This window comes from Vicugna pacos, chromosome 32, assembly GCF_048564905.1.
Source record: "Vicugna pacos chromosome 32, VicPac4, whole genome shotgun sequence".
Classification (NCBI taxonomy): domain Eukaryota; kingdom Metazoa; phylum Chordata; class Mammalia; order Artiodactyla; family Camelidae; genus Vicugna; species Vicugna pacos.
The window spans coordinates 20,303,303-20,329,738 of record NC_133018.1 but is presented as its reverse complement, the minus strand read 5'-3'; the positions used below and the strand labels follow the sequence as shown (position 1 = coordinate 20,329,738).

The 26,436-nt window shown below is 45.9% G+C and overlaps 2 protein-coding genes across 11 annotated transcripts in view; one reads left to right on the top strand and one right to left on the bottom strand.

Annotated features, from left to right (window-relative positions):
• ZNF664 (zinc finger protein 664) overlaps nucleotides 1-23,138 on the bottom strand; it is a 39,042-nt gene extending 15,904 nt beyond the window's left edge. The window contains exons 1-2 of one of the 7 annotated variants that reach the window (XM_072953398.1): nucleotides 22,999-23,138; nucleotides 21,703-21,839 (exon numbers count right to left, since the gene is read on the bottom strand). The gene's annotated coding sequence lies outside the window, so the exon portion shown is untranslated. Of the gene's footprint in view, nucleotides 1-8,253; nucleotides 8,324-15,205; nucleotides 15,340-21,702; nucleotides 21,840-21,925; nucleotides 22,082-22,256; nucleotides 22,383-22,446; nucleotides 22,618-22,998 lie in introns of those variants that run through there. The other 6 variants (XM_072953400.1, XM_072953397.1, XM_072953399.1 and 3 more) reach the window with 6 other exon arrangements.
• Nucleotides 22,816-26,436, top strand: part of CCDC92 (coiled-coil domain containing 92) — a 29,615-nt gene continuing 25,994 nt past the window's right edge. For 2 of the 4 annotated variants that reach the window (XM_072953391.1, XM_072953394.1), the window contains exon 1: nucleotides 22,992-23,293. The gene's annotated coding sequence lies outside the window, so the exon portion shown is untranslated. Of the gene's footprint in view, nucleotides 22,954-22,991; nucleotides 23,294-23,732; nucleotides 23,897-26,436 lie in introns of those variants that run through there. The other 2 variants (XM_072953393.1, XM_072953392.1) reach the window with 2 other exon arrangements.

Here is a 26,436-nt window from a genome sequence, read left to right as displayed (position 1 = left end):
AGCAATTCCTGAATCAATGAGGTGAGGACCCTCTGATCTAGATCCTTCCTCTCAACATGCTTCTCACCATTTGTGGTAATAACCTCTGCTGACCGATGTCCACGTAGACACATGCTCCATGAAGGCAGGAAGTGGGCCCTTTTTGCTCACCACCGAGTCACTCACACATAATGTGGTGCTGGTCTCACAGGCTGCACACAGTGTTTTTGAGATAATGAACAACCCAGGTAGGTGGCCTATTAAATGGTTTCAGGTTTTATTTACACCTTTTTTTGAGTTGGGGAAAATGCAAAGAATAAATATTGGCTACAGAATGGAAAAGAAATTCTTTTCCCTAAGAAACTGCTCTTTTAGCCAGCTTCCTGGCTCAGAAGAAGCTGGGTTTGAAGTGGTATCATCTCTCTCCTTCTTCCTTTGCCTCTGTCCCTGCCATCCTTTCTCCCATGCACAGAACCTGTAAAGGTGTGCTCTGAAACCTGTTTACCCACCACGTCCTCCCCACTTCTCCCTCGCTCCAGGCTTAAGGCTCCTCATACAACACGCTAAGCCAAGAGCCTGACACTCGGCCTGCTTCATCTTAAAACCATGCTCCAGCACGGGGTGTGAAGTGAGACGCCTTCAGGAGTCGGGCAGGGAATAACAGCGTGTGCACTTGTCTGGTTTAAGACATCAGGGACTAGTGGACCCTTAAAGGCATTCATTCCTACAAATAAAAGACCAGCAGGCTGAAATCAGCCCAACAGCCACAAGCTGAGTCTCCTGCAAAAACAAAAAGCAAAGAGCCTAACTTGTGAGCATGGGATACTGAACTCCTTGTCCAACCTCTAGAATAAATAAGCTTAGTTCTTTCCAGGTACTCTCCCAGACCAGCGGTTCTCAAAACCTAATCTGAAGATTCATGGGGATTCCAAAACCCTTATAAAACAAGATCAAAATGATTTTCAAAATAAACTAAGGTGGTGTTTGCTTTCTGCACCATGCTGACACTTGCATGGAGGAGCAGAGGTGCTGGCTGGTAAGGCTGCCGACTCCTTAGGCTCCTCCCACAAAACCCCGACTGGGGCACCAAATGATACCAGGAGTCAACGTCTTTGCCTCCATGCACTCACAGTTACAAAAAAGTTTCACTGAAGAATATCCTTGAAGAAACAATAAAAAATCACTTATTTTATTAAATCTAGAGCCTTTTATTATGTTGTCATATTTATATTTATTACATTTATGCTAAATATATTGTTTCTTATGTATTACATTGATATCAAATACACAGAAATCTATTTTTATGTGTATTTATCAGACTCTGTGTTAAAATGGGAAGCATAGCAGGTCACCCCCCCCCCAAATGCAACAGCTGCCTCAAGGACGAGCACTTGTGTAAATAAGCTGCAAGCTCAACTAGCCTCTTCTTTTTGACAGAACATCATTTTTACTTGAGTGACTGACACTCAAGTTACGCAGGCTTGGGTACCTGGCAGACATCTCAGATGACAGGAAACTGATGGTATTTGCTGCCAACAGTCAAGCCTGTGCTTTCAAGTGACAACTGGGATTCTGGAAGACTCTGTCTGCCATCATGAGCTCTACAGCCTCCCGACACTTGGAGACTTTTCTGACGAGACGGACAGTGATACTGACATCCACGAATTGTTTTGATGTTACATATAATGAAACGTGTGAAAATCTGCAGGATCTGCAAACTCAGTGAACCAACGTTGTCCAAGCAACCGATGGGTGAGGTGATAAATCACTGCGGGTAGAAGACCTAACCAAAGTGCAACAGAGACCGGTGGCTTTAACATGCCCCAGCACTGCAAGTACAAGAAGTTCACCGACAGGATTTCAGATGGCACGATTCAACTAACCCGTAGGAGCCTACCACTCGGCGAATTCTGGGGTCGTGGCACAAGTGAACTCACGGGTATCTGAAAAGGCGACTACAACCCCCTTCCAGCTCCGTTTTCTGGGAGGCCAGATGTCTTCATCTACTTCAACCAAAACAACGCACTGCAAGACTCTGAACACAGAAGCAGACGTCTTTTACTTAAGCCTCGTGTATTTAAAGACATTTGCCAAAATGTAAATATTGCCAGTCTTCCCACTAAATGTCTTTTGTTTTAGAAAATAGCTGTTTTTCATTATGATTTGTGTTCATGTGTAATGGGTTCACCATTATTTTTAAATAAATTAGTAAGTATTTCTACTTTAGTCCTCATTTCTATCATAAGGATTGATGCCCGTAACCCATATAAACAGAAAGCTCTTTGAGGTCCTAACTTACACTTTTTAAAGAGTAAAAGTATCTAAAGACCATAAAGGGACTGTGATTCCATCTTAAACCAACTTTTTTTAAAAGCTGAAAGTATGGGAACAAACTGTAGGATGAACTTACTTATAGTTGGTCATTTCCATCACCAGCCATCATTATTCTGGATGTAAGAAAAATGCCCCCCCAATCCTCCAAAATAATTCCAAAGTCGAGTTTTGTATGTTAGATGAACACCATAAGAAATAACTCTCTACCCAGAGACATTTCACAAAGGATTCAGAAATTATCCCATTAGGCAGCAGTCCACTAACACATTCTTGCAAGACCCTGATTTCTGGTCCACAGCCATGCAAGTCTGCCTCACACTGTCCCGCTGGACGCAGCGGATGCCCCTGTGCACAGGGAGGGAACATGAACTTGTTCCCAGCCCGGCTAAGAGCTCCTCCTCCTGACAGACCATCAAGAAGCCCCAGAAATCAACTCAATCAGATGCTCATTTGGCAGCAGGACCACTCACTCCAAGGTCCCCTTTTCTACAGGCCTTGGCAACAAAAAATAAATGGAAAGGCTGTTTAGGTCCCTGGTGTCTGCATGTTGCCAAGGAACAGGGCCAGAAAGTTCAAGGCCAGCACTCCCACGTGCCTCAGGGACCTGGGCACACAGCAAGGCAGTGTCTGCCTCCCTCACTAATCTGACTACACCTTCAGAAAACTCTAATCGAAGCTTCACACAACAAGGTACAGGAAGACCAAGGTGCCCAAGCTCCGTAGGCCTGGCCCACTTCATCTCTGCTCAGCTGTCTGTCTCAGAATAACTTAATTACAGCAGTCGCTTGTAACTCATTGATCCTGACTGTGGAGTGTCAAAGCCATTCTAATTTGCTTCTAACCATCACCATTGGTCCTGGAACAGAAGATACGAGCGGCCTGGAAGACACCCATTCTGGCCGCCCAGGGCAGGCTCATGTCCCAGCCAGGCCCTTCCTATTTCCCACACTTTTCCAGGACCTCACTCTTCAAGACACCAGGGCGGCTTTTCCTCATTACAGTCCCTCTGCATGTGCCCGGGGCGGCCTCGATGGTAACAGGTCACAGGGAAGCCCCACCTTGTAAGGTCCCAGAGCGCTCACCTTGGTGGCTGACTGTCAGAAGCCTCTGAGGGACCCACGTGGCTCCCCCCACCACGCTAAAGCAGCCACGACGGCCTCCAGCTTGTCCACATCCCCACTTCTTCACCTGCCCTCGCCGACAACCCCCAAAGGCCCATCCACCATTCCTGTGATTCTCACTCAGAGAGGTGAACGCAGGCTTCCTCTTCTTCCCGGGCCAACTTCGGTAACGGAAGCCGGACGCTGTCAAACCTGACAAGGGACTTGCACTTACAGTGCCTCAAGCGTGCATCTCTCTCTCCTGGGTCCAAACCTCTGTGGCCAAACCCCTCTGCACTAGAACGCCAGCCTCAGAACACAGCCCAGGCTTCCATCCACCCAGGGGCCCGTCCAGGCCCTCAGGCACGGCTGTACCTGGCCACTGGAGCACCAAGTGCTTCTGGAAGCCAGAACGACCTCGAAGCAGGACTCCTGAGAGTCCATCAGTCACTGGCCACTGGGGGCCACTGGTGCAGCCTCTTGGCAACGTGCCGAACCCGTATCCCAGTGCTCCCCGACCTGGCGCTCAAGCAGCGGGCAGCACTTCCTGAATGTACTACTGATAATCATTTGCCCCAGTAATTTGCAGGGACAATTTCCCTGAGGGTACTGAGATCAGCTTTTTAGGTTGGTCAAAGGGAGTTCTGACTGTGAGCAGGATTCTCCAGCTAACTCAGGACGTCAGCCCGGGACTGCTCTTCCCCTTTCCGGAGTGAGGTCTTATGTCATTAAGGAAAACGTCAATGACAAGAGTGGATTTCATGCCACTTTTGACACCTTCCTCTCTGCTCCCCTGCCGCCAGCTGGCTAGAAAACACTCCAGTGCAGTGCGACTCCCAAGAGCTAGAAGAGAGCCCCTGGCGACGGCGCCTTCAGCCACTCACCCAGCGTCTTCCAGGGAGGCCACCTGGTCCCTCCTCTCGTCCACTAGGTTGCCTGACCTCTCCCCTAACAAAGTTCAGTGGCTAAGGATCTGGGCTGTGGGTTTTAACAAGCTGTAGGGGAGAGAGCTGCTGAGCTGCTTTCATTTTGTCTCCGGGTAACTGCTCTTTGTGTGACTTGGCCTAATGACTCCTAATGGAGAAGAGATAAAAGACCAAAAAAGCCATGCCTGATTTTTCTTTAACTAGAAATTACCTTAAAGGCTATGAAATTAGGTCCAGAGGAGAGCAGCAAAAAGCATGGAGGGAGTAATGCCAAGTTCTCTTCTGAGTCTGAGAAGGACAAGTGCATGTTACTCAAGTAACAAAGGATGACGCAGGTGTACACCCAGCCTCCCTCCAGCCAGTCCTCCCACGGAAATGGCCTATGGGATGACACAGCAGGGCAGGGGCCTCGGCTCTGCGACTTGTTGTGTGACCCTGGCTGACCTCAGACCAATCTGTAAAAATATGGATAATAATGTCTACAATGCTTTGCTGTGATAATTAAAGAAGATAATAAATGTGAAAGGACTTATCAGACAGCCCACAGCATAGCTGAAGCCAAAAAAATGTGTTTCCTGATTTTCCTTATTTTAATTAGTGCATGACACATTCATTCACTTGCCAAGAACATCATCTCACAGGCAGAGGCTTCCCGAGACCCGAGGAGTTGCGTCCCTGTAATCAGGGCTCTGCGTCTGCTCAAACGCTGCCCTCACACCCTGGTGTCTGCCTCCTGCGCCCCCGCTCCACCCAGCAGTCTTCCCCTCTTGACCCCTAGTCACAGGACTGTTCACACTCTGGACGCCACAGCTACCCTTCTCCTGCTCTTGGACACTGTACACGGAAACGCCCGAGTAATGGGATGGAATGTGACTTGCATCAGCGATGGTCCTACGTGAGTGCCGTGAATGAGGCCCAAGTTTATCTTATCCATCTAGTAAATATTCTAGTAACATTCACCTACATTAAGAATCATAATAATCTGGTGGGTAGAACACTGGGCTTGCAATAAGAAGTCCTAAGTTCAAGTCCTTGACCGGACACCACACAGCTGTGCGGCCACAGGTCGTTCCCTCTCAGCCTCAGTTCACTCAGCCACGAGACGGATGGTAAGACGTCCTGTCAGTCACGCAGATGCCCGCCCAGACTCGCAGCACGGGGCTCAAAGGCCTCAGGCTCATTCTGTCCCCAGGAAGGAGGAGCACTGATGAGGGGGCTGAAAACAGAATCTTTTCAGGACATAATCAGGACACTCAGAGAGCCAGTGCACTTTAAGTACAACAGAACATGAGACACTGCACCCTTCCCTGCATAACCTGCCTTTCCCCGCCCCCTCCCTTTGGCTGATTCCACTGGCTCTGTCTTCCTCAAGGGACCAGGCTCTCACAAGTGGGCCAGGCAAGCGAGAGCGGGGCAGGGGCAGGCGTGGGAGCCTGAGCACAGCAGGCTTAGGTCAGATGAGCTCTGACGCGCAGTGGGAATGACTCTTGTCTACTGAACTTGCTTCCTCCTCGCACTGTTGGAGTAGTAAGTCCTAAAGGGACAAAATCCACATTCAGGCCTGGGAGACAAAGGACTGCAAAGGAAACCCTCAGGGAGAAGCAGAAGAAATGCCTGAAGGTCGCCCGGGGCCAGCCTGGCTAGCTAAAGGAAGGGAAAGGGGGCCCCGGGCGGAAGGCTACGGCACCAGCGACGCTGGGGTGGGGAGTATCACAGCAGCTGGCAGGGCCAAAAGTTAGAGATGTGGGGATTGTTTTTTAATGCTTTTTCAATTGTGGTCAGAAACATAAAATGCACCATCATAACCATTTTTCAGTGTATAGCTCAGCAGTGCTCTGTTCACATTATTATGAAACATCTCCAGAATGTTTTCACCTTGCAGAACTCAAACTTTGTACCCACTGAGCAATCCCCCCTTACATTCTATGAATTTGATCACTTTAAACATCTCAGATTCTGGCTATTTTTATACCTAGGTCACAACTCATAACCTGTTTGGCACTTAAAATAAGCATGCATGAGAGAGACAGACTTGTGGAGCAAGCTCACTCAGGAAGCACAAAGTACAAGAGCAGCTGACTTCTTACAGCCAAAGAATCATACAGAGAGAACCATAATTCTAAAACTGGGTAAGATCTGGCGGTCATAATTCAGGATTAGCGTGGACAGAAATGCATCACCACCCCAGTCTCAAAAAGGGCCAGGGAATGGTTACAACAGACAGTGCAGAACTTCACCGTCAGGCTTTTGACCTGGTAGCACCAGTACTGGAGGGTGAGCAGAGTTATTCTGGGCAACGTATGCTATTCAGGACTACTATCAAATCCGGCCAGCGGCCTCAGCAGACACTCCTCACTTCCAGGTACTCTAGGTGAAACTGCGCACAGCACTGAGCTGGAAACACACACATATGAACACTTCATCGTTAGCTAGGCTAGTGAATCAATCCCATTCCTGACAGAGCATCCCACAAGCCGGGCTAGATCACACAGAGAACTCCTTTTCTCTCTCCTGCTGGTAACCTTGAGCCTGAGACCACAGTACCATGGGCAGAATTCATAAAATACAAGACCTATATCTTAGACCCATAATAAAGAAGGCTGGCTGAGGGGACACAATCAGCACCGGACAGAATGGAGCCAGAAACAGACAGAGAAGACAGAAAGATGATTCATTTGCAGCCATGCCAAGGCAAATACTTGCCCCGGGTTTCCAAAGAGGACAGTCACCTGGAAATCACTCCAGCACACGGAAAAGAGGGAAAAGAGAGAACTAACCAGGAGCAGCCCCAGGTTCACCACTCTGGCCACACAGGGTCAGGAAGAGGAAAGAGACCACACCTCCCCATGGGCTGCACCTTCTAACTGGGCACAGGAACTAGACCCCCAGGACAGAGGCCACCGAAACGTCCTTTATCTCACCGCATCAGTTCTCGTGCGATGGGGAAATGAACTCAGGGGAGGGAGAGGCCTAGAGCTGAGAACTCAACCTCTGGCAGTGAGGGGGAAAGACAAGAAGCCACTTGCCCCCAGGCCAACAGCTACTGAGACAGGGCCCTTCTCCTGCTTCCCAGCTACGTGTGGAAAGAACGTCAATTTTTATCATGAGTGTCAAAGACAGCGATCTAGACTGCATGTTCAACTGGAATATCCTGGATTTCAGCAATGACCAGATAAAGGGAAATAAATAGCTGTCCTACAGAAGATATATGTTGCCTTTTTGAATTGAGCTGAAGAAGGGAAAAAATATATTTCAAAATGATCCCAAATCCAAAGGCTCAAAAAAAAAAAAAAAAAAGAGAAGAAAAAAAATGCTTGTGCCAGAAACATGGCAGCTCTCAGGATCAAGTTTGCACAGAGACTGATAGTAACACCACAGTCCTCAGGTAAGGAGACTTTCAGGAACTCACATTTAACAAGGAAGCTGTTGTTGGGGGGAAAAAACATCAGAAACGTACAGAGTAACAAACTCAGTTTAAAAACAGGTTTTGATATCTCAGTGAAGATAGGAACAACGGGAAAGAAAAAGGAGGGCGTAAGTCCAAGAAGCCGGGTTCTGGTCCAGAAGGCCTTCCAGGTAGCAGAGGAAAATGGGACAGGCAGGGAGAAGCTTCAATGGCCACTGGCTTACAAGACAGTAAGAAACTCCTACCGCAGAGGTACAAAGAGGCGCTCCAAATGGGACTGAGGCGCCTCTGCTGTCTTCAGAGCTAAGGTTCTCTAAGGCCTAGAGAGCGCAAAGCCACATACAGGTCAGAGTTTAAAAAGAACCATGAGGTAGAGAGATTTTCTTCCTGAGCCCCAAAGGGAACATGCTTAGGAAAAAAAAAAACAACCCAGAGACAGTTTCGGCTTAGAAATAGTTGAGGGGGATTCTCCATCTAGGAAACATGGTGAAACACGGGGAACACTTACCAAGTGACAGAAGCCAAAACCCCCAAGACATTGCAGAAGAAGAGGCAGAGGCAGGGCCCACAGTGGCTGAAGGGCAACAAAAGCCTTAGGATCCTGCTGGGTTAGATACATGCAGAGAGAGAAGGAGAAGGTTTGTATTATGGAGAATTGAGGATCACAAAGTCTTCCAAGGACTGACTATTACAAATTTGGGGTCCCAGCTAGGAGACAGGTAGACCCACTTATATTTAGGATTTATATAAAAATATGGAATTCAAGGCACGTAGGGCCAGACGATGCGAAACCCTGACAAGTCTCACAACTTCACCCCAAGATACAGGAATCTTAGTATCACAACGATCCCCTTGATGGGAACTGAGCTCCAGGTTCACAGGCACTGGATACCAGATAACTGACTAGGACTGGCTGGAATCCTAGAGAGTCTACAATCAGTACTGTTTTGGGCCCTTATTTGCCAGCTGAGAGGGTGCAGAGACTAGAGGCAGGTTGAACGGGTTCACATCCTGGTCTTACTACACACTAGCTGTGCAACCTCCACCTACGAGGTTAAGAATGAGGTTAATAGAGACAATAAAGGCACCTGACCTTGTAAGGCGGCCTTATAAGGTAGTTTAAGGATTAAATAAGGTAATGCATGACAAGTATTTAAAACAGTGCCCAGAAAATGTTAAGGGCTCAACAAAGATTAGCTATCATTATTATTTTATTTATTCCACCTACCTCTTCTCCCTCTGCTATATTCTAGAACTGCTAAGAGCAGTTTCGGTATAGATTTCAAGATCTACTTTTACACTTGAGGAATACCACTTTTCTTTGCGAACTCTGATGACATATTAAGGGAGTTAGGTATCAAACTGCCGCGGTGTTCATGTTTACATGGGATGTTCAGTTGTTCTAAATCTGGGGAATCTGGAGATGGTGCTGAGTTACTATACGTAGAGCCCCCCAGAACGTTGAGGGAGAGGAGATGTGCGGATTACAAGAGGCTGGAACCGCCCAGCTCCGCTGCAGCTATCTGGAGGAGATCCACCATCTCAGCCGGAGTCACCACCAGAAGAAATGGGGCCCTACAGATGGCCTTGAGTGACCTGCAATGTCTGGGACAGAATGAAACAGGGAGAACAGGGAAAAGTGAAAATGCTTTCAATATATTTGAGGATTTTAGTTTCTCTGTGAGAACAAAGGGTTGACTTAGAATGATGGCTGTTAATAGGATATACTTTAAAGGGTAGGAATTTCAAGTGGTTTTGACAGTGAGCCAGGTTTTTTCTTCCTGACTGAACTACACATCCTGCTAGCCTGCAAATCCTACCAACAGGAGCCGCCTCAGCTTTCAGGGTGGGCCCAGCTGCTGAGGGCCACGTGACTGCTCCATCTCACCTCACCGCAGTGTCTTAGGCCGAGTGTAGACACCTGAGCCCAGAGCTTAACAGTGATCTCTGCTCTGGGCCTGGAACAATAGTAAAAGCTGCAACAAAGTCATGTTCCAAATCTCCCTCTCTCAGGGATCTAAACACCACTGAGAATGAGGTGATTAGCCATGAGGCATGAAGCTGAAAGCTTACGATGTGCAAGAACTGGAGAGGTCATGAGCAGTCACAGCAGACGACAATCATGAGGAAGTGGAAACCTCTAAGTAAGGTAGCTAAAGGAAAGACGGGGCAGGGAAAAACAGTAAACCAGGTGTCAGCAAGAGGAACAAGGCAAAGACAGAAGAGCTGCCTGGAGTCCTCACTGTCGGTGTGAAAGACTGGCCTGTCTCTGAGCTGCCTTAGTTAACAACGGCTTTCTGGTCCAGGCGCATCCTTACACCATATCCCATTTCCTAAAATGGAATGGATTTCTGCTCCTTGCAACAAAAAGTGCTAACTAAAACAGTTACTTCAGCTCCCGGAGGATGAAGTTTTCCCAGAGGGCAGCTCAGTGCCTCCAACAGATATAGATTCCTGGCAAGTTCGCCTCAGACAGACGTGCCCAGACGTCCCAGGGAACAGGGGCGTCTCGCCCCCAGGCGCCCTCGGCGCAGGCCTTAGGGCTTATAGGCATCTCAAGGGCCTATGAAAATGTTTGAAATATGAAAAAAATGTTTACTGGGTGTAAAATACAAAAGGAAAATCATAAAATCAAGTTAATAAGTGTTTAATTTCTAAAACTAGTCAACTGAAGCTTAACTCAGTTTGTATAAGCTAATCTCCTATGGGATATGGGTGTGCTTTTTAATATGCCTGATGTGTGAGACCATAAAGGCCGCCAGAGATAAGAATGCCGAGGCCTTCTAAGGCCTCCACTCCAGGCTCGCGGGAGCGGACACGCCTGGGCGCAAGCTGAAGCTCGCCTGCCCCACCGTCTGCCATATTAAAGTTCACACTTTAAAGATTCTGCCTTACCACTCAAGCTAACCAGTATGAAGGCAGAGATCAAGCCCACCTCCCAAATTTAAACATAGTATTTTAGCACTCCTGATATCAGGAGTCTATTCTCTTTTCTTAATGAAAATTATTTTACAAAAATTACGCCACACAACATCTATTAGCCATCCTATTAGTTTTACCAGAAAGAAAAAAATGTTATTCATGACTGCAAGTGGTCCTGTAGATTTAAAGGACATCTGTTAGAACAATAAATCAAAAATTGGCCACTTCTCCCCTCTCTTTCCTTGTGCAAGAGCCCCCTTGAATGTCGTGAATAGACCTATACATTCTTTTCCATTTGGCCAGATTTCCAATCTCAGAAAAATAGAGAACGTAGCACAGAAGTTATAAGGAATTTAAATCTTATACCTATAAAAGCAAAAGACCAAATACAATTCTTTTCTGTGGTCGCTGCTGTTGAGGACTCTGACTCGGTAAGCACGGACAAACTCTCCGTCGGTTCCAGCCACAGCCAACGCGTCTGACCCACTTTCATTGCCGGGCAGTCCCGCGAACCCCTACACCTGCTGTTTCTACCACTAACACGCCCAGCCCTCTCCCACGCTCCCACCCACTGCGACGCCACTTCTGCAAAACTGCTCTCCAAGTCATGATTCCTTCCTCCTCATCAAATCTCAAGGCCATTGCCCATGTTTCACTCCGACTCTAGTTCATACAAGTCTGCTCGGTCCCCAGTTCCCTGAATTTTCTCACCTCCCCTCAGGCTGTGCCGAGGGCACTGGCCATTTCTTTTACTCCTACTTCCCAAACACAAGTGTCCGCTAAAGGTATGTTCTGACTCCCTTTTTTTTTTTTTAAAGCTCAACTACCTATCTGCTTGGCTTGAATGAGGACCATTTCCATGATGACAATTCCATACTCTCTCGTAACAGGAATATTTCCTTATCATCCTAAAATAAACTGAAAATCATTAATTTGCCATATTCTAAGTCCCTATAAAAGGCCAGGAACTTAAAAGCCAGCTCTCTCCCCCTCCCCACCCTACACATCTTTCCACTTCTTTTCCTCTCTGCTCGTTTCCTCCTCTCAGCATTTAAACCTACGCGAAGTCTCTTCTATCCTAAGGAAACCAGCATTTAATCCTATGCCTTCTCTAGCTGCCACATATTCTCTCTCTCCGTTTCCCCGTCCAGGCTTCTTAAGACTTATTTTTCTACTTTCCATCGCCTCATTTCCCAATCATTCCTCAAACCACCGCTGCAATACTGAAGTTCCTCTTGGCCAAGCCCAAAGGCCCTTATCATCCTTTACCCTGCATGACACTCCCTCTTGTGACTCCACGGCCTCCGTGTTCTACTCTGGCTGCATGAACCCTTATTCTCAGCCTGCGTGGAGACGCCTGCTCTTCCCTGGATACTAGCATTCCCAAGGGTTCCATCCTGGCTCTTCTCTGCTCCCCATTTACATCCCCACCAGCTCAACTATCTAGTCCACTGGTTCTCAACTCTGGCTGTTAAATAAAACTTCTTAAGGAATTTGTTTTAGCTGTTTATAATGCCTCCAGAGGGCACTCAAGCACTTGCTCAGGAAACTTTATAGATACTTACACTAAGGCATTGTAACTTGAGCCGCACTTCACAGTGGGTCACTACCGCTAACTAGCTGCTAAGAACCATGACGATTTGTACAACCTGCTTTTTTCAGGTTCTCTGATTCTAGTTGTGAGTTTTGGGGGCTTATTACAAAGTCCTAATCTTACAATAATATACAGATACGGTAGTAAGTTACTGAACACTAGTTAACTGAAAATCTGACTGATGTTTGCTGGCTGATGCCAAATACTTTGAATCAGTGAAACAGTCTTAAATCCTACACGTTTGAAATGCACGTCTAAAAACAACTCTGAAAGCCAGACAGACGTAATGGGCTTTACTCCGAAGAAAAGGGGTTAGATTATTCTTATGACCTGTTTTACCATTTACCTAAGGGGCGGGATATATCATCTTTGGGACAGAGGTTTGCTCTGGCTGTAAGAAGGGCTTCCTCACAAGATCTGTCACGATGCCATGGAAGGCGCAGCAAAATAAGATGTGGAAATAAGCAATGATTATTTCATGAATTTGCAGGGTATGAAACATAAATGAGCTCTAGAACAGCTTTACTGAATTTCTTGTATCAGGTGGCACAAGACACCACATATTCTAGAGTTAGAATAAAGGCGGAGACATGCTTTACTGTTAGAAAACAATACAAATTACTGCTTTTTAAAAATTAAATTCTGAATTTTTCTGATGCAACTCCAAAGGTAAATTTCATTTTTTTAAAAATGTCTCTTCTCCCAACTTCTGTACAAATGAGTATCTACCACAGCCACTGGTTACCCATCCTGCAATTCTTCTAATTTGGGTTAGCTGTGCAAATGACTTCAACTTGCCAAATCTAGTTTCACTCCTTATTCCTTCATCGCAGCTCTGAACCGTGTAAAACTACTGCCCCTCCCAGTCCTTGGACCGCCCTCCTCTGCTGCCAGGGTACGGCCCTCTCCTGTGTACCCTCCTCCGCACCCACGGCCTGGCCCGGCCGCCAGGCTAGGCACACACTAGCTGAATCTGCTCCTGCGGGCCCTGCAACAGTGAGCCCAATCAGCTGAGCTGGACCAACCAGATTCTCCTCCCTGAGAGCCGAGAATGGGAAGTGGGAAGTCTGGGTCTGTAAAGTAAACGGGCAGGGACAGTGACTCAGGACAAAGGCAGAGAGAGCAGCTCCACTGACTCCTGCCGACTCTGCGGACACAAGTGGGCCTCAGCCTAGAACCACCTCGGACGCCGTGGCAGCCTCCTCAGAAACCCCCTCTTCACTTAAGCCATTTCAAGTGCATTTTCTTTCTTTCGACCAAAAGCTCTCTGATTAAGACTTCTCTGCAGTGAGTTCTTTTGCAGGCACGGTCTCCCCAGCCTGTCCTGTGACGCACCACGCCCCCTGCCCCGCTCGGAGCTTGGTCCACTCTCCACACCCTCACCCATCCGTGGCCACGGCTTCCACACCAGCTGCAGATGATTCGTAAACTCCGTGCATGCTTCTGCTACAGACTGAATGTCTGTGTCCCCTCCAAATTCACATATTGAAACCTAAACCCCAGTGTGATGGTGTGAGGAAGTCGGGCTCTTAGGAGGTGATTAGGTCATGAGGGTGGAGCCCTTACCAGCGGATTAGTGTCCTTACAGAAGAGGCCCCGGGGGCTCCCTCCCCCTCTGGCATGTGAGAACACAACAGGAAGAGGGCATCTGTGGGCCAGGAAGCAGGCCCTCACCAGACACTGACCCTGCCGGCACCGTGACCTCAGACTTCCAGCCCCCAGAACTGTGAGGAACAAGTGTCTGTCGTTTTAGCTCCTCGGTCTGTCATATCTTTTTGCAGCAGCTGGATGGATGGGGGCGACTGCTAGCGGCCAAGCAGGCACCTGCAGGTGCATGCGGACCCAGGATGCCACTCTGCCTGCATCCTGGCCTGCCTCTGTATGGAATGGACCAGTTTGGAAACAACAGAAATCCCTCCAAGTCAGCAGTAGGGACAACAGGATGGCTGACTGTAGGACCTCCACCTGCTCAGAGAGGCAGGGACTAGCCCAAAAGACAACCACAGCATTACCCAAAGTCATGGTCACGCAGTCTTAAATAACTCCTTATGAAAGATGTCAACAGTCCAGTCTAAGCTAGACAGAAATGCCCCCACACTTAAGTCACAGACATGTAATTATATTCTAAGAAAAATTTACACACAGAAACTCTGATTTTAATAATGGATTTATGCACAGCACCCAGTCAATCATATAGCAAAGCATATATCTGCAGCATAAAATCACTCTGCAAATTCTCGCAGGAAGAACGTACATGTCCTACAAGCCCTGCCCATTCAGCATGTCCCAAACTCAATCCGTCACCTCCTCCCCAAAGCCAACTCGACTCACAAAGTTAGTCCCTCAGCTGCCTAAGCCAGAAGCGGGGTTGTCATTCACCCTCCTCCCTCTCACAAAGGCCTGTCCTCTCTATCTCCTAAATGTCTCCTGAACTTACCCACCCACACCACCTACACCAGCTGTCACTCAGGCCACCACCATCTTCTCCCCAAACACTACAAAGCCTCCAGTCTTGCCTTCCTCTAATCCACTATCCACTGTAATGCAATCTAAAATGCAAAATGGGTTATTACCCTGCTTAAAAGTTTTCAGTGGGTTCCATTAACTCTCAGTGTAATTTCCAATTTATTCATATGGCTTTCAAACTCTCATCCGTGTTAGCTACAGTTTCCCTCTCCCGGTTCATCTCTCACCACCGCCTACTCTTGATTCTAGCTCCAGCCAAACCAAACTTCCTAGGCCTCAGCCACCCCCACTACCCCTGCCCGTGCTCCTTTCACCTCCTGGCCCTCCGTTTACCTTCGGGTCTCACCTTAGACATCACTTTCTGCAGAAAGCCTTCCCTGACTTGCACCCCTACCCTCAAATTTCGTCTATGTATGATGTCTTCTTACCTCCCAGAGCCCTCACAAGTCCGCAACATTTTCTCCACCGTCACACTTACTTGGCTTTGTCCTTTGCTAAACTGCACGCCACCACAGGTCCAGTGTAACACTTGGCAAGGGAACAAATCCACATGCCTTCATGAGAACTCCTTCAGCCTCACCTACACTGCATGCCCCGAGGCACCCTGAGCTCCACTCTGCCCCCTCGCTGGCAGGCCCTGCATAGTAACCACACTCTCGTGCTTCTGCCCTTGGCCCAGCTGGCCAAGCCCTACTCATTCTGACTCAAGCAAACGCAACTTGCTCTATGACTGGATCCGTGTGTTGGAAACACAGAGAGTTAACAAAAGTCAAACTAGGAAATCCCATGGCCCATGTTTAAGTTTCTGCACTCATTCTACAGTTATAAATGAGAAATGAGAACTATTATTGTTTTGTATATTGCTAAGAAGTAATTTTCCTTCAAATACTGGAAGCAACAAAATTCACTGAAACTTAATCCAAATGCATCACTCAAAAAATGTTTAGATACTAGCTTTTAGAGTACATTTTAGAGGATACTTTAAAATGAAAAGGCAAATCTGTTTTTAAAAGTATCTACCAACCATGCAGCTAATACATGTCCTAGATAAACTTTTTAAAAATTAATGTATCATTATAAAGGAAAGAACATAAATTATAGATGTAGTAACATATAATCCTGGAAAGTAAGAAGAGCAAAAATTTTTTAATCATCCAACATCCTTCTACCCGAAGTCCACAGTTTTTAAGATTTTTACCTAATTTCTTCTAGACATTTGTCCATTATACGTTTTTGTGGAGGATTGTTGGGATTTTTGTTTAAGAGTTTTAATCATATAATGCATGCAATTTTGTATCCTGATTTTCCTCCCCTTAATATTGTCATAAGCATTTTAACACATTTTCTTCATAAACATTTTAATGGCCAATAATATATTATCCAGTGGATGGACCATAACTTAACCTAACCATTCTGTAAATGCACCCTTAAAAATAATTTTACAATACACATCTGTTGTAGGTATTTAAAAATACTTACTCCTATGATGGCTGCTAGGTGGTTGCCATATCAAGGAACATAATACTTTTAAGGCTCCTGATACATATGGGCCAGTATAACATAAGAGTGTGACATTTTTGCTACATCCTTGTAAATAACAGATATTAAAATTTTTTAGTCTAAATTTAGACCTTCATTAAGTGAGAAACAGTAACATCTTCATTACAAAAGTAAATGTTCATTGTTAAAAAAACACAGTGAAACAGTCAAAAACATGTGAAATAAATATAAAATCAGTCCCAGAAATAAAAATTCAGTCTCCCCCATTCTTTTCTCCTCAGAAGTCACAATTAAATGTTTTCTCTGTTTTTATTCAGAACACACAGAGACAACCACATATATAATTATTTTGTTTTGTATCTTACAAAAAAATGGAATTAAACTTGCTCAATAATATTTTATAGACATCTATCCAGGCCATGTCAATACATACAAATCTTTTTTAAAAGCTTCATAGCATTCCATAGTGTAGACGTATCAAAAGTTATTCAGCTTCTCCTCATTATAAATGATGCTGCAGCAGACTTTATTCATACTAACTTCTACCCTCTCATTAGCGTATCAGTGATTCCCTGAAGCATACCTGCTAGATCAAAGCACATTGAGTGTTTTTAAAATTTTGATAGGTTCAACCAAATCGCCATCTGAACAGGTCGTACCAATTCTATGTTCCCAACAATGGATGAGGTACCTTTTTCTCTATATCCATGGATAGCTTTTTAACTTTGGCCTACTAGCCATCCCCACCAAAAAAAAAACAAAAAACAAAATACAAAAAAAACAAAAACAAAAACCACCTCACTGTTTTAATTTCCATTTCCCTAATCACAAGTGAGGTTGAACTATGTCATCGCTTTGGCACGTTCATTTCTCTTTCTGAGAACTATTCATGTCCTCCATTCATTTAATTGTGTCAATCCTAGTATCCTTTATCTGTTTATACATGTTACAGAAACTTTTTCTCCAGTCTGTTACCTTGTAATGCTTGTTTTTTGTCACACAGAAATAGTATCAACTTGGATAACAGTTGAAACCTGTCTATCTTTTCTTCGTGATTTTGGGCCTTGGTCTTACCTAAATAGTATACCAAAAAACTTGTTTTCCAATGTAATCTATCCTCCAACATAACAAATTCTATTTCTTCTAATACTTTTACAGGCATTTTTATATTTGAGTTAGTTCTTTAATCCAAATAAAGGTCATTTTGAACATGGGGAAGTAGAATCTTTCTTTTCAAATAAAGAGTCATTTATCCCTAGTGTATCAAACAATCATTTCAACTGTTTCAAAATGCCAACTTAATTATACAATGAGTTCCCATATATAAGTGGGTCTGTTACTGGACACTACTTCGCTCCATGTACCAATTTGTCTATTCCTGTGTTCGCCACTTATATTACTGCACTGTTACAGCATGTTTTGATATCTGGCATAGCAAATCCTCCGTCACTATTTTTCCATTTGAAAAATCTCTTGGCCAGTGTAGCATGTTTAGTCCCCTAGATGAATTTTTAAGGCAATTTATCACGTGTCCAAAAATAAGTCTCACTGGGATTTCAACTGGAGTTATGCAGAAATTAGTTTAATTTGCAGAGTATTACAATTTTTACAAAGATGCCCTCGCTTCCAGAAACACGTAATGTCTGCCCATTTATTTAGGTTGGCTTTTAAATTCTTCAGGTAAAGGTGTTTACTTTTTTCATAAAGCTTTTGTACATTTGTGTTTTATTTTTAAATGTCTTCTGGTTTTGTCCCTATTGAGAATACTTTTCTACAGGAGTAACTACGAAGTAATTATTCATGAGGCGACACATCTTTCCACATGTTGAGCAAACTACATCTCTGCCCAGTAAACTGTCTATCCACATCCTGCAACCACGCATAGACATTTCCATTGTTCTCCTCACTGATTTGTGGGAGGTCTTTCCACGTCAAAGATACTAACTCTTCACTTACGTTTGTCACAAGTATTTTCCTACTTTGTGGTTTGGCTTTTGATCCCAGGGTTTTCCCTTTCTTCTTAAAGAAGCTTTTAAATGTTTACGTAGTCTAATACAATGATTTTAACTAACAGATTTGAGTGCCCCATAGGTGCCAGGACCTGTGTCTCTTTTTCTCATGACATCTGCACAGCAGATACTGTTTTCCACACTAAAGATATTCCAGTTCAAGAATGTCTGACTGCAAAGCCTGCATCTGTTCTCCTCAGCATGCACAACTCCCTTGTCCCGATGTTTAATATTTACTTCCATATCTTCTTTCTGACTTCGGGGGCATTCATGATGGTCTGTCATACGTATTTCCCATATACAGTTTATTTTAGGGGTGCTGAACAGGTGCCAGTGACTTGTACAGTTACTCCAAAGCCTGTTTAAATCAATGTGGCTCTACAATATGTTTAAACAATCAGACAGGGTTTGTCCCAACCTCATTACTCATTATTCTGTCCAGCTCACCAAAAGAGGAGTATCTATTATGTTTAAACATCACATCCAGGAACATGGCCTGTCCTTCCACTTAGGACATTCTTTCGTATCTTTCAGGATATTTTCTGGTCTCCTCCAGGCAGATCAAACTTGTCTCCATGAGGCTGTGCTTAAATCTGTTTCATGTTTTTTGTTGAACTGTGATCAGAGCCTGCTTTTTTGTTTGTTTTTCCATTTTAGTTTCTGCTAGGTTATTCTTAGTATTCAGAGAGCCATGAATTTTATATATGCATTGTGTACACAGTCACTTCCTCAATTTGTCTAATAGTTTTTCTGTTAGTCTCATTTTTTTAGTCAAAAGCATCTAAAAATATATCCTTTCTTTTCATTTGAAAGCCTCACTCTTATTTCATGTATTCCTGCTTCGACAAAACTTACAAAAGACATGCTGAATATACCAATTTTTAATTTGACTCTGATACTCTTCTGTTAAGCCCAGTATGAATAATTGGTTTAACATATGTGTACTTTTTGCATTAAAAAGTGCTCTTTTGCCTATTTTTTAAAACTAAGGTATGATTTTTAAAAATCAAATATATTTGCACCTTAGTTTAGTTGGTAGTTCAATGTCAGTGTGAACTCGAAGGGGAAGAACACCTTTCTCAGGCCTCTGGAATGGTCCACCTGGTCCTCTCCCCAACTTTGACGCCCCACTTCCACCACACCCCCACATTCTGCGTGTAGCAGCTGGAGTGACTGTTCAAAAATGCAAATCTGATTATGTCATTCCCCTGCTTAAAACCCTACGCTTCTAATGGTTTCTTGTTTCACTCACAATAAAATAAAACATCCTTAACCTGCCCTACAAGACCCTACACGATCTGGCCCCCTGCCTAGCCACACTTCCCCCTCACCCACCATAATCTGTCCACAAGTCATTCTTTCAGTTCCTGGAATGGGCAAAGTTTTTCCCCCTTCTGGGCCTTCCCACATGCCGTTCCCCTGCCTGGAAAATTATCCCCCACTTCACTCTACACTGACGCCTACTCATCCTTCAGATCTCAGCTCAAATCTAATTTTTGCAAAAAGGTCTTTCCTGGGCCCTCTCTATGTAGTCTAAAATTTGGTCTCCTTTTTATACTCTCTCACAGCCAATGCTACTTAACTTTCATAGCAGACACCCATTTGTGATTACACATGCAGCTGTGAGATTGTGTTTAATTACTTATCCCCTCTGCCCCCACAGATAAACTCCAAGAAAACAGAGGCAAGTTGATTTTGCTGGCCACACTACAAGCATTCATATATATCTGAAGGAAAGAAAAATATCTACAAAGCCCCCAATTGTACCTTACATCTTAAAATGATACCCATCACATTATTCAGTCAATACTTAAACTGCTAAAACTGATACTGCCTGCAAATTCAGTAAGAATCCATTTTACCCAAAGAACATAAAAGCTAACCTGAATCTGCTACTGCTACAGAAAAACACACATACAAACGTACTTCACTAGGAAGTAAGTTTTGTTTAAATATTATGAGTTTTATTGTATGTAGTGCTCCATTTGCTGATCCTTTACTCACAGCTGACCAATTTATATGCTTTATTTTTTAAGGCAGGAAAAACACTATGAAAAGTGTGCCTGGTAAAATACTCTTTAAGAAGTCTAATGTATTAACAGTACTTGATTAAAATAAAGCAAAATCAGAAAACTGAACAGGACTCAAAGTGGGCTGTCTGTAGTATTCTGTACTATGCACATCTGGTCAAAAAAGAAAATATAAATTATGTTGCAAATAATTTGAAAAAGCCTTTTGGATCACAAAGGCTAATAAATTCAACATTTACATGCCGCTTCACACTCTACAAAGCACTTTAACATACATCATATCACTGAACTTGGTGGAGTAGATACAGCACGTTATTACCATCATTTATAGAAAAGAAAACTAAGGCTTAGAGTGATTAAGTGTCCTCCCCAAGGTCACAGGACTTTAAAGTGGTAGAGTCATAATTACAAGAGGGGAGGGGTGGAGGCTCCCACACATAAATTTCTTAACCAAAGAGACCTTCCATCATAAACGCTTAGTCTCTATAATTAGCGTAGATTTGAGCTCCCTTCACTAAAATTTCATTTCACCAGAGGACAAAAACCCCAAAAAGCTGTTTTAAATGTAAAGTTAAAACTTAAACTGCCACCCAACCAGGAAACAGCTAAATAAACTCTCGTAATATTCAAACTACGGAACATGATGCAGCAGTTCTGCAAAGTGAGTGAACGCACGATGCGCTAAGATTGAAAGAGTACACAAGCACTCATTGAAACAAAGATAATATGAGTACACACTCATGTAAAAACATTTTTAAAGATCTAGAAGGATATACGCCAGACATACAATAGCTGTTATCTCTGGAGACAGAGGGTGGTAGTCAAAGACTTTAGCCGTCTCTGTGATGTTTTAATTTTCACAAAGAAAATATTTTCCTTTGCTAACTGAAAACTAATTTTTAAAATTGAAATGAACCTGTGAGTTCAACACGAAAGTCATTTTTCCGTTCAAAAAAGCTGTGTTATCTATAAAGGAAGGAAGGGCCCCCTCTTTAAAAAAAAAAAAAGACAAAATACATAAACAAAAAACAGTTCGATCCTATTAAAACAATAAACTATCACAAAACGTTCCTTTCAAAAAGCAGTAGCTTAGAATTTTTAAAAATATCTAGTCTCCTTTGTGGGAATAAGACAACCAATAAACTATCAACCAGAAGAGAGCAGAACAGGCTGGCCCTAGAGAGAATGAGTTGTTAGAGCTCGGCAAGGAAGGTTTCACAAAGGAGCTGAGTTTTGAGGAAAATGAGAGGTGACTTGGCAGAGAGATGCGAGAGAAGATTAAGCCAGATGGGGAAATGTCTGGGAGGTGGATATACTGAGTTAATCAGAAGCAGGGCCCAGGAAGAAAACTAGAGTAAAGTCCTGAAAGAGGAGAGGAGGATTCCTTTGGATGTGGGAGGTGAGAGGGAGCTGGACTGCGCGGCCATCCAGTTTACCTGGGTGAGAATCCGGCCCTTGTTGTGGTCAAACAATGGAGGCGTCCAGCGGCAGCAGCGCTGTGCGCTGGGTGCGCGAAGGGTTCCTCATCACCTGAGTGGGATGCTCGTCTGGCTCTTCTGGGACGCGAGGCGCTCTAAAAAAAACACACAACATCACACCATGCAGGGAGGCTTCTCCGCCGCACAACCCGGCTCCCTGATCCCACGGCGCGGCCATTACCGCCTCTCCGGGGACCCGCCTGGAAAGGCTCCAAGGCGCGGCTTCACGGGTTGCTAAAGCTGTTTTGCTCCCCCTTCCCTCGGCTCCAACAACAATGGAGCCCGGCTCGGGAGTCCGGCTCCCGCGGGGCCTCCGCCCGGCCTCGCCCCTACCGCTGCCCATCCGTCGCCGCGCACCCGGCCGCCATCTGTGACCCCCGCTCCCCGCTCCCCGCTCCCCGCTCCCCGGCACCGCGGGCCCACGCCGGCTCGCCGAGGCCCGAGGCCGGGCTGTCCTTCCCGGGGTCGGCCCGGGGCCGCCAGGCCGCCCGGCTGCGCGGGGCCGCTCTGACCTTTCCCACCAAAGCCCACGGGCCGGCCCCGGCCCGAGGCCCATCCGAAGTGATGGGTTGTTCTTCTTTTCTTTAATCCACTCATCCTCCTTCCGACCCCGAGCCCGCTCCCCGGCGCCCCCCCCCACCGCCCCCTCTTTGATCCAGAATTGCAATAAAGAGACTGCAGCCTGGCCGCCCGAGAACTCACTCCAAGTGAGGGGTTGAAGCGCCCCAGGCCGCGGACTCCGCGCACCCACCCTCCCTGTCCTCAAGGGACACCTCACAGGTGCGTCTCCGAGCCGCGCGCGCGCGCTCCGCACACCCAGACGCCTCCGGGGGACAGCGCGCGTGCGCACGCACGAGGCCGGCGAACCCCCGGGGGAGCGGGGGCCGCACGCATGCGCGCCGCCCGGCCCTCGCCCCTTCCCCCCGCCTCTGCTCCCGCCCCCGTCGGCCGCCGCGCGTGCCCTACCCCCAATCCCAGGCTGGTGCCGGGTACCCCCCTACCCCCACCGCCCAGCGCGCGCGCGCTCCCGCTCGCCCGCCTCGCTCCTCCTTCCCCCGCCCCGCCCGGGCCCGCGTTACCCTAGGCAACCGCAGTGCGGCCGCACCTGAGCTGTGCGCCTGCGTCCCACCGGCCAGACCCTCCCTTCCCCCGGTGCGTCCCCTAGACCCGCACAGCTGCGGGAGGGGGGCGTCGCCCCCTCCCCGCGACGTGAGTATCGATCGGCCCCTGCCGCCCCTCCCCGCAGATACAGACCCGCCGCCGCGCCGGCGCCTCGGCCGCCCGTCTGGTCAGCGCCGCCAGGCCTCGCCGCCCCGGCCCCCGCTCCCAGCGTGCACCGCGGCGAGCGCTCGGGTGGGAGCCGGCGAGATGCGCTCGGCGGGCGGTGCCCACTGACCTCCCTTGGCGGCCCGGCCGGGGCAGGGCCGGAGCCGGGAGCCAGCCCCGCCCGCCGCCCCGCCCATGGGCCGCGGGCCCCGGCTGCCGCCCGTCCGGAGGACCGCGCCGAGGGGGGGAGCAGCTTGAAGGACCACGACGGCCGCGCCCGTAGGTGAGGCGGGGCCCGAGGTGTGACCGAGTCCAGCCCCGCTCACCTGGCGGTACCTGCGGGGAGGCTCTGCGGGCGCCGGCGAGGGGCGGGGGCGCTCGTCGGGGCAGGAACTCATTTAGATAATTTTTAAAGCCCTCACTGCAAGGGGAGGGGGTCCTCCCATCCCACCCCCATGGTTCAGGGATGAGGAAAGGTGTCCGCTTGCGGAGACAGCTGGGGGGGGGTACGAAGAGATGGAAAGGAGGGCAAAAGTGAGGCGCAGCGACCCCCGCGCCGGCTGCCTCGGGGTCTTCCAGCCCGTTATGGGGAGGGGGATGCCAGGCTGCGGTCCGTCCGCACCGCGCACCCAAGCCAATCCGAAGTGGGAGGAGAGGCCAGCCCAGGGGCCCCTCTGGCCAGCCCCGGGGTGGGATTGTAGGGTGAGAGATCCGCATTGCAGGTGCACAAGGAGCGCCCGAGGGCCTGGCCCTGCTTTGTCTGGGATGCTGTAGGGAGGAGGCCGTCTGAATCCACATCGCCTTTTTAAATACGTTTTACCACCCCGTGGATATTAGAGACCCTCCCAGATAAGTTGCATTGTCTTCTGTCCTGATAACCTTTTACGTAAGTATTCTACCTTTACAGCCCTTCTCCGAAGCTTTGACGTGGGCTTTAGTTTGCCCTAAATAACGATTCAGGAAGCTGAGCCTAATGCAAATATGCAGCAGAGCTCTAGGCTCGGCTACAGAGCCGCCGTCTGCTAACGGCGAGTTACTCTAGTTGAGCTAACTTGCGTTTTCATGCTGACCTGTATTTTAATTTCAAGCTTTGATGTTAAGTAGTATGATCTATTCCAATAATGAAAATGAGGTGGCCTAGGAGGAAGTATGATCGTGGTCTAGTAATTTAGGTTGTAGTCATCGGTCTTGTTACAAGCTGCCAGGCAGAATACTTTAATACATTACGCATTTCCAGAAACCTACCTGTAAGAGTGTTAATGCTAGAATTGCCATTTTAAGACTTTTAAGTTAGAAAATTACTAAAAGAGCATTGTTATTGTTTTATTAAATGATTCTTTTATTTGTTTTGTACAGCCAAGAATTCCCCTGCATTTTCTTGCCATTGAATTGTAAGGGGAAAATGCTAACATTTAAAGTGACTTTTACCTCCAAAGATGTTTTTGAATGTATGTATTTTTTTGGCTAAATATTCATCATATGTGAAATATTTTTGGAAGAAGGTTTTAAGGCTCATAATATATGTATATATGTATGTCTTTATATATACATATACACTACTGGAAAACCTTAAAATAGTTTTTATTATTCCTCTGCATCATGTTATAATTACTCAGTAAATTTAGTTTAGCTATATTTAAAATCTTAAATACTGACAATAATTTGTGAGTATCAGATTTTTACTGTGTAGCACGTGTAAATATATCAGTCTAACAAACTGGTTCCTTGGAAATTAGATATTTTTATTGTTAGTTCTTTTTTTAAAAAAAAGAATCGGGGGGAGGGCATAGCTCAACTGGGAGAGCGCATGCTTAGCATGCTTGAGGTCCTGGGTTCGATTCCTAGTACCTCCATTAGAAGAATAAATAAACCTAATTACCTTCCCCCTTGAAAAAAGTAAATAAAATAAAAATAAATAAATATATTTTAAAAAAAGAATCATAAAAATATTAATCCTTTCACTTATGACAGGGAATCATTCATGTGGGTCCTTAACTCTTTCATCTGTCGTTCGTTGGATAAAATCATTTTAACGTCATTACTTAATTGGCAGAGTGCATTTGCAGCAATACTGATGTTAATAACAGCGTTGAGATTCTTAAGGAATACTTATTTTTAGTTTATATACATTTCCTTATATTTCTGTAAGGAAAGACATCTGCCTTCTTTTAGCTCGAACAAGGTCAACCATAAAAAGTTCTTAAGACATAGTGGGCACACTCTGTTTATTAACTAAGGCTAATTATATCTACTGAATTGGGTATCCGTAGAGGGCAGAGACTGGGCGCCTTTATATGCTTCACATGCCATGGATGCAATAACTGTCTGAGTCAGATTGACATTCCGGACCAGTTGGGTAGGTGCTAGCGTAATGACACCAATTTTCACATCTCCAGCTTTGATGTTTAAGTCTGCAGGAAGGTTGGGCAGGAAAGTGAATGTGTCCTAATTGTCTTCAAACATTCAAGATCTGTCATGCTGCAAAGGGGTTTTATGTATTTAGAGTATTTTTCGAGCTCCAAAGAGGACAAGCAGTGCTTACAGGTAGACAGATTTCACTTTGACTGCTTATGAGTAGACCCTCCCGTGGAAAAGAAGGGGCTGCTCTTTCCGTGTGGAGTTTCGTGATGAGCTGGTGCCCACTGGGCAGGGGTGGCTACCAGGAGGTACCACAGCGGGAGTGGGAGAGGCCTTCTGAGGGCACCATGGGGCTCTAGTGGCAACTGGATTGGAGGACATTGTGGTTCTTTTTTATTTCTTACCGTGGCTTTGGCAGTTTGTAGGCATAACGACATCTCAGACACCTACTTCGATCCTTGGGAGATGTTTACTGGGGCAGAGGCCAGCCGGGTATCAGAGGTGATTCTAATCCTACTTTGCATTGGTGTGGGGCTGTACAGGTAATAAAGCACTCTGACATTCAATGATTTATTTTAAAAAGACTCTTCTTAATTATATGTGCTTTGTATTTCTTCTTTTGGCTTTTATTTTCTATAATAAACATTTAATTGAGAGGAAAATTACCTTTTTCTATGAAGGCAAGCAGAGGAGTCTTTTTTTTTAAGCTCTTAAAATAGAATGATGTCAGTCATTCTTTTGAGAGTCAGCAGGTTGTGAAGGTGAATAGATTTTTTTTCTTAGCTGAAATTATTTTTTAAAGATACTGATTAAAAGGGCTGATTCTTGTGCTTGCTCTGCATTTCAGTTTCTGTTTATTTCATTACTCAAACATGACTCAAATTTCACAGCAAAAAGTCCAGTCATAGCCACCTACAGTAAGTTGCATTGGACTTTTTTTCAGTATGTCTGCCTTGTTTTTAAATATATGTTGGCAGATAAAACACAGCCAAGAAGAAGCAGAATTACAGTGGACTGAAAAGATTAGGTGAATTGGACCTTTGTGTTTGAAGAAGAAAAAGACGTGTC